Below are 13,883 nucleotides of genomic sequence, written 5' to 3'. Positions count from 1 at the left end.
CTCATGGTTGATCAATTTGTTTCACAGTTTGTACTATGAGATAACGATACTTTTGAACATGCGTGATATACCTTGATGTACCAGAATTACAAACCTAAGATTGGAATTTTGGAATTCGGCTCCATCATTAGCTTTTGTAATTCATTTAAACGGAGGTACATTTTTTAAGCCGGGATTTCATGATTTCAAATTCATATATCAAACCTAGAGATATACACATACGGGCATGTTCAAACTTTATAATCATCCACTTTATTCATACACATACACATTTTTGCTTTTGTCATCATAATTAGGATAAACACATTTGGAATTTCATTTGAATTGGACCGTATGATGGTATTTGCTTGTAGTAGCTCAATGATCCATATTTGAATTGAATGGACGATCTAAGTTTCGAGTTGGAGACATTGATTTCAAAACTTGCACATCTTTTTTGCGTGCAAAACAAACAAATTGTCGGCCATGATATCATAGTTGGCCGTACGAGAGAAGAATACTTATAATTTTAGGCGCCAAAAGTTTTCAAACTTCCTGCTCACATCGAAATATCACGCGCCTGAAAGTTTAGCCCTGTGATATTCCTGTTTTACCCCTGCCACATGAACGGAAAAGGGCTGCTTTGGTAACTCCATTGTTTTCCCCTCTTTGCCCCCAACATTCTTCCCCAGAGCCCCTCCCCTTCCCCTCCCCGACCCCCCCCAACCACGGCAAGCCGCCGAATATAGTCCTCCGCCGCAGCGGTGGACCTCACACCCCGGCGGATCTACCTTGCGCACCTTGGAACCCCCAACTGCCAACTCACCACTTCACCGGAGCCGCTTCAGCGACAGGCTTGTCCACCGCTCCAGATCTCCTTGACCGCCATCATGGTCCACCGCATCGGATCTGCTTAACCGGCGCCCTCGTCCACCACAGCGTAGTCCCTTCACTGACTCCCTTGTCCGCCCCTTCGCTGGCCCTTCATACAAGCCCTCGTCCGCCGCAACAGATCCGCCTCACTGAAAGCACTGTACAATGCGCCCGCCGAAGCCTTCGTCCACTGCACCGGACCAGCTCCACGGATGCCATATTCATCAGGTTATTTCGATTTGTACTCCTTCGGTTTTTCTCTTTATGGTGCAACTATTCACTTACCACAGATGAGCTTTCTTGTATGTAGACAGGCGCCGCAACCGTAGCACCGGAGCCTCTTCAGCGACAGTGACAGCCGGCCCAAACTCAAACGCAACACGAGCACCATCGACGATCCTTAGCTATCAAGTATGACAATGATACCCATACGCCACCGAGAATCAGGTACTATTACCCCACGGCCGGCGCCTACGTTCACTTTCCTAGCATAAGCACCGCACCTTTGAATTTCTTCAGGGCATCATTCAGTTTTTTCATGAGACGCGTTATTCTGCTTGCACCTGTAGGGCCATACTTCTGGCAGTGAACATGTTATATATGCTAAATTACATACCAGTGCAAATATAGTTAATATGCTTTAGTTTTGTTCTGATGCCACCTGTTGGTTCCATCAGACTGCTTAATGTTCTCTATGCTTAATTACACATCAGCAAACTAGCATGTGGTTCCGCTGCTTTTTGTTCGTTTTACCCTACATTTTCTGATGCTAGCTATTACATCACTGCTCCGAGCCTCTGTTCATTACTTGTTTGTGTGTTCTTGATCTTCCCAAGTTGCATCACTAATTTGATGCTTCTATTAATTATGGAGCTTCCAACCCCATCAAGCAAAATATTTGTTCTTTTGGGGCTGGCACCTCGAACAAGCATAAATATAGAGGGAAGCAGATATACTCCCTCCGATTATATTTACTCTACGCATAACTCTTGACCTGCATACCAAGGAGGGCACTGGTTTAATTTTTCTGGACTAATTTGCCAATTAATTAGGGCAGAGGTGGATGGGGCGGGGCACAAAAGGAAACCAGCGGTAGGAATCGGCAACGCGCAGACTAATACGAGAAAACTGAGAAAAAGTTATACGCAAAGTAAAAAGAATCGGAGGGAGTATTGTCGTGTATGCACACACCCTTCTTTCATTAGTTTAGATGAACCATTGATGATCAATTCGGACCGGTGCATGCGATTAAAATTAATTTTACCTAAATAGATGGTGCAGAATAAACTACAACAACTAGATTTGCAACCACAGGATGCTGATGATATCTTCAAAGAACATTGCAACAGCAGCTAGGCTTCACAGCAACATATGGTAAGCGTGTGTGTTTTAGTACATGTGAAATGTAATGCGAGTGGGCTGCTTTCTTGTCTTGTGCCCTCAACGTGTAATCCTACCGAATTACAAATAATTCAGTTGTCTGCTTTACTGTATTGCTTGATTCGAATTCTTATTTGTTGTTACGCTATACCTGAGTTGGCCAATATGTCAGCAGTGCCTGCTGTACTATCGTAAAGAAATGCATGCCTATTTCATTTGAGTCCTTAACTTTTCCTCTCAACTTCATCACAAGACTGTCTTCGTAGTTTATATGAGGCCACACTGTTAACTGCTTTCTCACATTATTTCAACTGCTTAGATGCCTTGGCAACTTAAATATAGCGGTTGTACACTCCCTTTCAACTAGGGATGTCAACTGGGTCCGGTTTAATCCCGATTAAAGTCCACTAGTGGTATGATAGTTCATAAGAGTTTTTGTCTTTTTGAGGAAAATGAACTAGGGAGGTAGCAAAAACTAACTAGATGGGACTGGCGGATTTCGTTTATTTGCTAGTTACATCCCTAGTTTCATCTTACCATTTTAATTTCTTTTCGGCTGATGCTGCTTCGAACCATTTAAATATACTTTGCCATGCTCGGCAATAATTCGTCCGTCGTTTACCATGTAAGCTTACTGCCTGGATCATACAATAACTATCTCTTACTGATGTCTAGCGGAAACCTTTCAGGATGCCGTTCACACTATGACACAATGTACAACCCCAAAATCTATTTGTGGAAGCAGTGCGCCATCCATGTTACCAGATGGTTGTAGTTCAGAGGCAACACCGCCGGAGAGCAGTCTGAGCACAGATATTATAGTGCTTGAGGCTCTACTAGAGGCATAAAGAGATGGTGTGGCTTCCATGAATGAGGTAATCTTTATCTTGAGGCTGGAAATTACGGAATTAGCGGCATGCATTATGCAAGCGACCCAAGAATTGGAGGAAGTAAGAATGCTGCATTTGAAGACGGAGGAGGTCCTGCTGTTTCTGCTATCTGAAGCCCAAGATAATCCCGGTTCTTCTTTAGATACCAGTTGAAATTTTCATTAGATTATTGTACTTGTCGTTGTGTCATGTCTCTGAATGGATTATGTTGCAAGACCCCCTATGTTGTCCATGTGTTGTAATGATCTGAAATTTTTAGGCGAGGTAATCCTCAGTACTTGTATGATTGACATAAGGTGAACTGTTTTTCATGTGAGCATATTGTATTGGATGAAATAACTGTTTGACTCAGAGTGTATCCAACCTACTGAATTCGAAGATCACGGCATTTCTAAATAAAAATCATATATAAAGGTGGAATAAATCTTTGTTGTGGTTTTGAAGAAATAAATAACAAAACATATAATTATCTGTGGATATTCGTAATCGAATACAAATTGGATTTGAATTTAGTTTGCTAGGTCCCAGGGCAAACGTGAATGCTAATTCTCCCAAGTTTTGAACAAAGTGGCTAAACACCCACTATAATTTGTGGGCTGCCCGAAGCAAGTGTTTGCGAGATGGAAATTACTGTCTACCCCTGACACTTGACATCCTTATCGACATGATTTACACTGTTGTCGATAGGGGTAGACTAGTAACTTCAATCAGACGTGACACAATGGCCTCTGAGCCCATTCAGACACGGTGGGCGCCAAACGTGGGCGGCAAAACACATTTGCTTCAAGCTCGTCCGAAAGACATGTGTCTCTTCCTCCATTTCCCCATTCATACACGGTGGGCGGCAAAACAAACTCTCCTCATTCAAAATCGATGTAGGCTTATATTTTAAATAGGGGCAGATGTGCAACTTCCATCAGACGTGACACAACCACCCTACCTGTCAGCCCCGTTCATACACCATGGGCGCCAACCGTGGGCGGCAAAACACCCTCTCCTCGCCCGAAATCGATGTAGGCTAATATTTTAAATAGGGGCAGATGTGTAACTTCCATCAGACATGGCACAACCTCCCTACCTGTCAGCCCCGTTCATACATCATGGGCGCCAACCGTGGGCGGCAAAACACCCTCTCCTCTCCCAAAATAGTTACCGGCAAATATTTGGGAGATGCGAGATTACCGTCCTATCCCCAACCGACGCGATGTCTGAAATTTTAAACGGGGGATAAGTTCGTAACTTTCCCCCATTTCAGAGAAGCGCGTCCCAAAGTTTGAGATCCCCCTCCCCTCCATTTCCCCATTCATACACCGTCGGCGGCATGACAACCTCCGCATTGCGGCCAGCCTCCTCCGTCCGCCACCCCATCCCCCACCTTGCTGGAGCCGCTACCCCTACCCCGCCGTCCACTGCAAGAGATGGACGTCTCTCATCCACGGCGCTGGACCAGGATCCTTTCATCGCCTCCTCTCGCTTCATCGGCGCCGTCGTCCACCTTGCCGTTGCCACTCCTACGACCGCCTCGTCCACGGCAACAGGATATATCCCCCGACCCGGCCGTCTGCTGTCTAAAGTCTTCTTCCCCGCCGCCGACAGCCATTGCACCCGCAGCACCCTCAACGTATCAGCATAGGCCTACAGGCATCGCAAGAGAGCTGGTACTCTTCCATATGTGCTTAAGTTATTGATCTCACCCGGAAAATAGAACATAATTTGTTTACTGTACTTTTCTTGTCCGTACCAAATCATAGTGGCTAGTTGAAAGCAAACATTGGTTGCGAAGTAGCTTTGTCCGGTTTGCACCTTCAGATCCGCCATGGCACGGACACTATACTCGTAAAGCTTATGGTTTCCCCCCTTTATATTCACTACCATTATCGTAGGTGCTTCGTGTCATGCTAGCACTGCTCCTCAAGACCTCAACCCAAAGATTATGTGTTGAAATACGAATCTGATATGATGCTCATATCACTAAAATAGAGAACGTTTAATTGGTCACCTAATGTTCCTATATTCGTTTCGAAAAGCATGTGTGCCACCCACTGGTCCAGCTAGTTCCACTTTCCTGATTTTTCTCTTGATGCTTAGGGTTTTCCCCTTTTATCTACTCTACTATGATCTGCGTAGGTGCTTTCTGTTGTACTAGCATTACTCCACCCTTCAAGCTAAACAACACAACACTCAGAATTCGAAAGCTAAGTTGTTCAAATATGATTGTGATATGATACTGATATTAGTTAACCGACACATTTAATTGGTTAGCTAAAGATCCCACTTGAGTTTCCAAATGCATGTCGCGACATATAGAGAGACAGCATAATTGCATTTCTTTGTCACTTGTTAACCGTACTTTCTTGTCCATACCAAATCTTAGTTGTTATTTCAAAGCAAACATCGGTTGCTAACTACCCTTTGCGCGGTTTGCAGCTTCAGATCTGCCATCCCACTGCCACTATCAACACTGTACTCATCATGCTTATGTTTTACCCATTTTATGATGACCACAATCAGCCTACGTGGTTCATGTCGTAATAGCACTGCTCCACCCATCGAGCTAAACAAGCTTAGTTGTACAAATTCATATCAGATATTATTGCTGATATTAGTAAAACTGAGAGATGTTTAATTGGTTAGCTAAATGTTCCTACTTTAGTTTCGAAATGCATGTGAGCCACATATGGAGAGACCGGAAAGAATAGTATTTCTCTGTGCGCTCTGGTTCATCATGGGTGGCCAACCGACATTGTATTAAAAGACTTGTAATATCTTCAATCTGCTTGCTCTTCTGCTCTTCTTTAAGATGATACTCTTCTTTTGCGGTCGACTGGTCTGGTTGAGTTGTTCTCCTTTAGTATATTTTGAATCTGTCAGGTCAGGTTGACTTGTTCTTATTTACTATATGTTGAAGCTATCATCTGCGAAGTGTCATCACTTCTGGAGCTCTCATATTTTGAGTAGTAGGACACATTATATTAATGCACACAACAAATTACAGCATGCATGGAATCTTTTAAAAGAATTGCAGAGATAACACAAAGGGGTTTACAGGGAGGCAGTATTGGATTAGAATCACTTCTGCATGACAAAGAAAATCTCACTTGTTTTTATGTTTTCATGCATTTCAGATATTGAACATTATCAAAATGGATATGAGAATGGGCGCACGAGAGGAATATTGCGGAACGATCCACTGCCTAACAAACTTGGCATGGTGGGGGATGGCTATCTTATTCACCCATCAAGGTGCTTGCTCTAACTTTGCAAAGTTGTATTGGTTGCACATATTTTGCTTCTGACCTCTTGCATTACTTCTACTTTGTTACACCAACTGCTTAGTTTAAGCATCATATATGAGTATATGCCATACCTATCCATTTTCTGTACCTATAACATGTGTCGTCACACTATGTTTTTCCAGTCAAATGTTGTTCTTTTGTAATAGATGTCCAAAAGGAAGAGGGTGAGTGCAGATCTTCAAGGAGTACAAACTAGGTATTTGGAAAAGGTAGTGATACCTGTTAAATCAGATAGATCAGCAGCCACAGAAAACACAGGCCCAACTGTACCACACTTTACCCCTACTCCAGTGGCCAAACCCCTATTAGAACTACTGGGAGCCCAGCATAAGGTACTGTCTATGATATCATTTCAAAATTTGAACTCCTAAATTTCTACTTGTGCCTTACCTTCTCTCTTGTATGAAAACTAATTTCAGATGAATCTCCTTGCTCAAAGGATCATACGATCTCAAAACAATAATGGGCTCTGCATTACTCTTGTCAGTACCTTTCTCCCTTTTGCCTTGTAACGCTGTACTTAATTAATTGCTATTTGATTATGTATCATCAGTCTGCACCTGAGCTTCATTATCCTCGGTTTCTTCCAATATTATTTGATCTATATTTACTCTTTGCAAAATGTAGAATAATGGAAACGCTTATAAAGAATTTTCTTTGGGGAATTTATTGAATTATCCTTCCATCAACATGGAGAAGGGCTTTGTCCAGCCCATGTTAACATGTAATGTAAGTTCATCCTTCTCAAGCCTTCAAACTTTGTTCTAGTATAGATTAGGTGTCAGGACCCCAACTCAATGCCACATCGATCTAGCATGTAACACCTCATATCACTTTGCGGCCTCACGCACGGTATTCCCACGGGTGTCGCCTTACCTTTACCCGGGACCGTTTGCGCCTGTTGGCACACGTATATGACAGTGTCGCTAGCATCCATATGATAAGGAGCCCGGGCTGACATGGCTAGTCGTAAACCCAAAGTGGCACAAACTTACAGGGACAGGCATCCGTGACCCAGCATCGAACGTGTCGGTCATCAGCGAGTGAATCCAGGCTGTAGCACTGGGCTAGCAGGACTCCGGTGAACCGGGCTGTAGCGGGCTAACAGGACTCCGGTATTCATCGCGTGACATTTCCCCGAAGGGACAGACACAGGAACGAAGAAGGACACATGCCGGCCAGCCTAAGTGTTCCGGAGCAGTAGCAAGCTACCATGGCTCGGTGGAAACACTAGGAGACATTTCCCGGTAAGAGAGGCTACTAAAGATAAACAACTAGATAGTCAGATCCCACACATACCAAGCATTTCAATAACATACACACAATATGCTCGATATGTGCAATACAACATGGCATCACAAAATGACTCTACGACTCAAGTAGTTTATCCAATAGGCTCCGAGGAGCGAGATATTGCAAACATGGGTCTCATGACCCAACATTCAGAGCATACAAATCAAAACACAAGCGGAAGCTATCATGTCTGAGTACAGACATCTATAAATGAAAAAGGCTGAGAAGCCTGACTATCTACCAGATCCTGCCGAGGGCACAAGATCGTAGCTGAGGTAACAAGCTAAACGTCGAAGTCCAGGCGGAACTACTAGCGAGACCGAAGTCTCTCTGCAAAAACATAAATTAAGCAACGTGAGTACAAATGTACCCAGCAAGACTTACATCAGAACTAACTACATATGCATCATTATCAACAAAGGGGATGGTGGGGTTTAACTGCAGCAAGCCAGCTTTGACTCGGTGGCTATCCTAAACTACGACTGCAAGCAACTCTTTTGAGGTGGCGCACACGAGTCCACATATTCACCATATCAATACACCACTATGGATCCGCTCCCGTCTCCCTACGAGAACGCCATCCATAGCACTCACGCTTATCTTGCGTATTTTAGAGTATCCACTTTCACTTGTCTATGAACTGATATAAGCAACCCAGAAGTCCTTTACCGCGGACACGGCTATTCGAATAGATGATGTTAACCCTGCAGGGGTGTACTTCTTTATACATGTTTCCACCACTTAGCGTCTGCACACGACATGTGCTCGGCAGACTTCAAGCGAAAGTCGACGTGGGTGTAGACCACGACCTACCTAAACACTCAAGTCTCTAGTCCAGGTTTATCGCCTATTCGGGTTCCATCCATGAGGAGATCCGGCCGGAGTTTCGCTCACAGCCCCAAACGATGTGAACAGGGTTCCGTGACACCAAACGGGCGTCCGGTATACCCGGCCACGTGCCTACCGCATCACAGCCCACCCCTCCGGTCAGCGCTGTGCACGGCCTCCAGCATACTACAAACACCAGAAACTACTTGCAACTCCTGGACAGAGGACAAGGGTGATTAAGAAGTCGAGCGGGGTCATATTTCAGGGCCCAATGTATGGTAGTAGCTGAATCATGGATCACAAACACAGAACTCAGTTCCTAAGGACGGCTTCAATGAGACAACCCACCATGTACTCCTACATGGCCTCTCACCGCTACCTTTACCAAATCGTGTTCACACACTTAGCTCACACACAGTAGGACATGTTCACACGCCTCTGATTCATCCCCGATGAATCAGACCTGACTCAACTCTAAGCAGTAGCAGGCAGGACAAACAAGCATGAATGAGTAGGCACATCAGGGCTCAAACAACTCCTACTCATGCTAGTGGGTTTCATCTATTTACTGTGGCAATGACAGGTCATGCAGAGGATAAAGGGGTTCAACTACCGCAGCATGTAACAGTTGAATCGGTGTTGTCCTAATGCAGTAAAAGAGAGCAGGAGCAAGAGAGTGGGATTGTATCGGAATGAACAAGGGGGTTTTGCTTGCCTGGCACTTCTGAAGATAACATTGAGTCTTCATCAGTGTCAACGATCACATCATCGGTACAACGTCTACCGAGGGGGAACAACACCGGCAAACGCAGAAGAAACACGATCAATGCAATGCACATTATGATGCATGCTATGACATGGCAATATGAATGTGTTTTGAGCTAATGCAACTAGCAACAGATTAAATGAAGTTGGTTTGAATACAAGATTCAAATTGCAACTCCATATATGGTTATTTAAATGCCATTAATATGATTTGTGCTAAACAGCACCTATAAGTTGTTCTAACGTGCATGAAAATGGTACAGATGTATTCCTTGAATTTTTCTGATAATTTTTCATATATAAATTATTTAATTTGGAGTTACGGTTGAATTTCTATGATTTTTAGAAGTTTATACTATTTTCTGGAATTATTAAATTATTTAAGATTTATTTAAATTCCAGAAAGGAATTATTGCGTCAGCATGACCTCATAGTGAGGTCAGCAGGTCAACGGGCGCCGTCCAGGTCAAACTGACCTGTGGGCCCTGCGTGTTAGTGTCTGGACTAACTAACCTAATTAAAATTAACCCTAACTAACTTGGTTAGCCGGGCGGGGCCCGCATGTCAGTGGCTCATCTAATTAGCTAAGTTAATTAACACTAACTAACCTAGCACTAATTAAGCAGGCGCCTGGGCCCACACGTCAGGGGAGGTCAAACCCCGGGCCGATCAGGTCAAACCTGCCGGCGACTTGTCGCCGGCGACGACAGAAACGGCGGGGCGGCTCGGGATTGCGATACAGGGAACCATTCGAGGCGCCGTTGGGCTCTACGGAAAGCTGGCGATCCCGCGCATCCAACGGTGCAACCGGGGCGAGCTGGGGTGGCTGGAGCTCACCGGAATGAAGCTCACGACGGCGCCGGCGTTCGGGTGAACTGGGTTTCAGGGTTAGGGAGCATGACAGGAGGCAAAGAGGGGTGTTACGACCTCCTGGGGTTGCACTGAGCACGGCCGCGTGCTCGGTTGCAGCTCTAGGCAACGGTGGCTACGGCGGCGACATGGCCGGCGGCGAAGAGCTCTCGGCTCCGGTGGATATTGGCGTTAGCGGGAGAAAAAGTGCCAGGGGAGGGAGGGGATCAACGCAACAGCTCACAGCGGATCGAACGAAGGGGTTGGTGAGCTCGGGGGCGTCCTCGTTGCTGCGAATCGAGCGGCGGCGATTCTCCGGCCATGGCGATGAAGACAGTGGTGATGGCGGCGTTGCAGCGCGTCCGTGGCGTCGTGGCTTGTCGAGGAGGTCGGGGACGTCGAGACGGAGCTCACAGGCACAGCGAGGGGTCGAGGGGGAGACGGTGGCCGCGGCGTTACGGTGGCGCGGCTGCGGCTGCGCTCGGGCTCGAGAGGGAGAGGGAGCAGAGGAGGGGGAAGGGGTCGAGAGAGAGCAGAGAGCGAGGGGAGAGACAGAGGGGGCTTCGGGCGTATCCAGACGCGTCGGGGCGCCTCGGTGGCAAGCAGGAGGTGGCCAGGGCGGCGTCGGCGCTCGCCACCGAGCTGCTTCGGTGCGAGGGGAGGAAGACGACAGGGGGGTTAGCGGTGGCGGGCTGGGCCGCTGGAGGAGCTGGGCCAGGTAAGTGGGCGCCAGGTAAGTGGCTGGGCTTCTCTCTTTTTTTTATATTTCTGTTCTGTTTTCTATTGAATTGCCACTGAACTCAAATTCAAACAAATTGAAAACAGTGCCAAAACTCCCCTGGATAATTTTATGTCACTTAAGGTCTACTCCTCATAAACATAAAATATCTCAGGGCATTTGAAAATATATTCATTATATATTATGAATATAACTCCAAATTCAAATAAAATATTGATTTAAAATCAGAGCCCAATAATTCCTTAGAAATGTCCCAAAATTTTGGTTTGATTTATAACTCTTGCCAAAATTGTCAGAGCTATTTCTAGGGCATTTTGGATTTACTGATTGCAATTTTAGGGTTTCTTGCCCCTTTATTAAAATGATTTCCGAGGCTTTCAATTTCCTCATTTCAACTTTCGGAATATAGACATGATGCACACATGAAGCTAGCCTAGAGCATTACCAGAAGCTAGGGATGTGACAACTCACCCCCACTAAACAAGAATCTCGTCTCGAGATTCAAGCGTAGGGTAAGATGAAGGGGGAACGCAAACTAGTATAATCTTCACGATCGAGGGTGCACTTCATAGGAACGTTGTTTCGATCACCATCTTTGTCTCGACGTCTTGTTCTGAGAACTCCAGTTATTATGACAATGAGAGGAGAAAGAGACTCTAGAAGGATCGATCTTCTCGAAGGTCGAACAACTCAGGATACATCACGGAATGGGACATAGCAACATCTCTCGAGCTGAGAGACGAAGCACACCTCTAGAGGAATGGAGTGGAACAAATGACGGAGGTTTACCAGGTAGACTACAATTCCACACTTACGAGGGTGGTAAACGGTTGTCAGCGTAGCGAGGAGTTGAGTTGCCATGATACCACAACGAGGCACCTTAGGGATGGTGACTCGTAGATATATCCCCTTAGGTGGCAAAAAGAATTACTTTTGATTCCGAGATCATTGAAACTCTTTATACCAGCTTAAGGCAAATCTCGAGCGGTCGTTTGGAGGGGGTCGGTAGAATGGCATACTCGGACTTGGATGATGTGGATTACCTTGTTGAAGACAACGTAATGGATGAATTTGCTTACCACCGGAAATGGAAGAGACCCATGGTAGAATGGCACATTAGCGGTGCAAGCTGGGAACAAAATGCAAATGCTGGGAATGATTCTGGTAACTAGGGGAAGAACCCAACAATAGAGAGTGAATTCACTGTTTGAAAGGTCATAGCATAACCGAGGAAACTGAGAGGAATCCGAGTTAGTGCCGATGATAACACGTAGCGCTTGAGCGTGCTCTCAAGAACTTGAGCATTTCCACAATCATCAAGGTTTTATCAACAACCGCGTCAAGGGTGCTGACAACACAACATACTACCATGATGAATAGCGACGGACGATGCAGATTCAAAGGAGGATAACACTTTCTCAGATTTCATCTTAGCGAGGCCAAGGGAACGAAATCTGGATGATCGACCGAGAGACATTTAGCACTCCGCTTCTAATGTTCTCCTTGATGTGCTAGTGTAACCCATTCATGGAAATGGTCTGGTATCTAGAACATCAAGTAAAGATCGGACTTCGGGAGCAATAGAATCCATAGGGAACAGTTACGGAGGTAAATCCTACGAAATCCTTATGGGGAGGTGGCCAACTTCTCCAATCAAGATACTACAATATTAGGTCTCCCGGCGGGGTGTGTTGGCCACGACATCCACTTTACCGGTTATTGAGGGACCAGTATTATAGTTCTTGGGAAATGTTCCAACCATCATATCTGCCTGAGATTCAGATCTGGTTGGTGTCCGAATAATCTAGACTCATCGAGTCTAGGAAGAAAATGAAAGTTTGCAACACAAATCGACGAGATGACGTTGCGAGATTCTCGGGAAATGAACTACGATAGTAAGCTCCAAAACATGAGCTGGTTCTGCTACAACATGTGAACATGTTGTCCAAGACAAGCATGACCACGAAGTAGTCTTATAAATAAACACTACCGAGTTCAGGAGGGGAACCATCAGCGAGGATATCGAAGTTTTGTACAAATCCGTCTGGTACCTTCGGGACTAGCACTTAGAACTTATTAACCTTGAACAAATCAATCAGTGGCTTGGTGTGCTAGGGACACATATAGAATGGAGGTTGCAAGTCTCCGAACCACAGAATACTTCGCACGTATGCATGACTGATTTGGGATGATTCCAAAGGAAACAACATTGACTTTCTCGAATCCACGGCAGCAACTTGCATCAAATGCACATGAACTGGAGGAAGTCACTTCTTACATCCGAACATATGCTTCATGAACTAGCATGAAGAAATGCTTTCAAAAGTTTCCAACACTAGCTTAATGTTCAGCAAAATTATGGAGAAGACAAGGATGTTGTCAATGGGCACAACAACAATTCATCTGGGTTTCCTTTTAAAAGAAATTCCATAGTTAAGTGAACACGGTGATAGCATTGGTCAGACCAAAGAATATAATGGTGTATGCTCGAGGAAAACCCACGAGTAAGACAACATTACGAACATCGTTGGTTCTGACTTGATTTGAGGATAGCCCACACCCAAATCAAAGGTTGGACAAGATGATAGGTCCATTAACTGATCACGAGGGTCAGTCGATGAAATATCAATTTTCTTCAACACACACATACAAAGGGTATCCCTTTGCAATGAACTAAGTCAGGTAAGCTTTTATCTTCCAACTCTCCAAGTTGTTGTCTAGCTTAACCAACTAGATCGGGGATATCTAACACCGACCTTGGAGAGAGGGTGGTTCCCAAGAAACCAATTTGATCACGAGCTCAACATAGCGGTCAGGTGACAACCTGGTAATACTTCCGAGAGGATCTTCGGAAAATCACGAACCACCAATATGTTACTAAGCTCGAGAACAATCTCGCTTTTGAGGGCAAGACGATATGATCAAATGAGCGAGGACTTGACAAAACCCTAACTCATCAATCGAAATGTGCACCAGGAAGATGGACAAGGT

Source organism: Triticum dicoccoides, chromosome 7B (genome assembly GCF_002162155.2).
Source record: "Triticum dicoccoides isolate Atlit2015 ecotype Zavitan chromosome 7B, WEW_v2.0, whole genome shotgun sequence".
NCBI classification, from domain to species: Eukaryota; Viridiplantae; Streptophyta; class Magnoliopsida; order Poales; family Poaceae; genus Triticum; species Triticum dicoccoides.
The sequence above is the reverse complement of the archived record's forward strand: the minus strand, read 5'-3'. Positions refer to the sequence as shown.